Raw genomic sequence first — 590 nt, 5'->3', positions numbered from 1 at the left:
TCCTATGTTGGTTACATCCAGCAGATTCAATGACTAGACTGAGTTTTTTTTTTTTTTTTTCCGAAATTCTTTTTAGAGGCCGGCGTGTCTGTGATAATATAGTGTCCCGTAGGTTTCTTAGGCCTTTAACCTTCTTTTTTTTCTTTTTTTAATTGGAGATTGCGTCGCCATCAAATACTGAATAATTATGTCACTATATGTTGATTAACATTTTCGTGCATATAACTTTTATTGATGGGTAGTTATTACTTCCTCTTGATTAATATGATGGATTTAACCGTGCTTTGCCAAGTCACCCTCCTTTTCGGCTTCATTTTCTAATTCGGTTAGTTGTTACCTCTTTTCGAAAGATCTTGTACTTGTGGATATTGTGCAACGTACCATTATCATTTTCTTACGAATGATTTTTACGTTGTATGTTTTGGTAAATACATCTAAAAGAAATTAGTACAATTATATCATGTTATTAACATTCCTTGCTCAGCAAATTATCCACCTTTGAAAATTTATATTGCAAGTTTTCTGTGCACTATACTAAGTTTTGTATCTGCGGTGACGTCTGTCTTTGAAAATGATTTTGGTGGTGAGTA

Source organism: Gastrolobium bilobum, unplaced genomic scaffold (assembly GCF_033153095.1).
Source record: "Gastrolobium bilobum isolate Gb01-03AN ecotype WA unplaced genomic scaffold, APGP_CSIRO_Gbil_v1 utg4226, whole genome shotgun sequence".
Classification (NCBI taxonomy): domain Eukaryota; kingdom Viridiplantae; phylum Streptophyta; class Magnoliopsida; order Fabales; family Fabaceae; genus Gastrolobium; species Gastrolobium bilobum.
Note: the sequence above shows the minus strand (reverse complement) of the source record.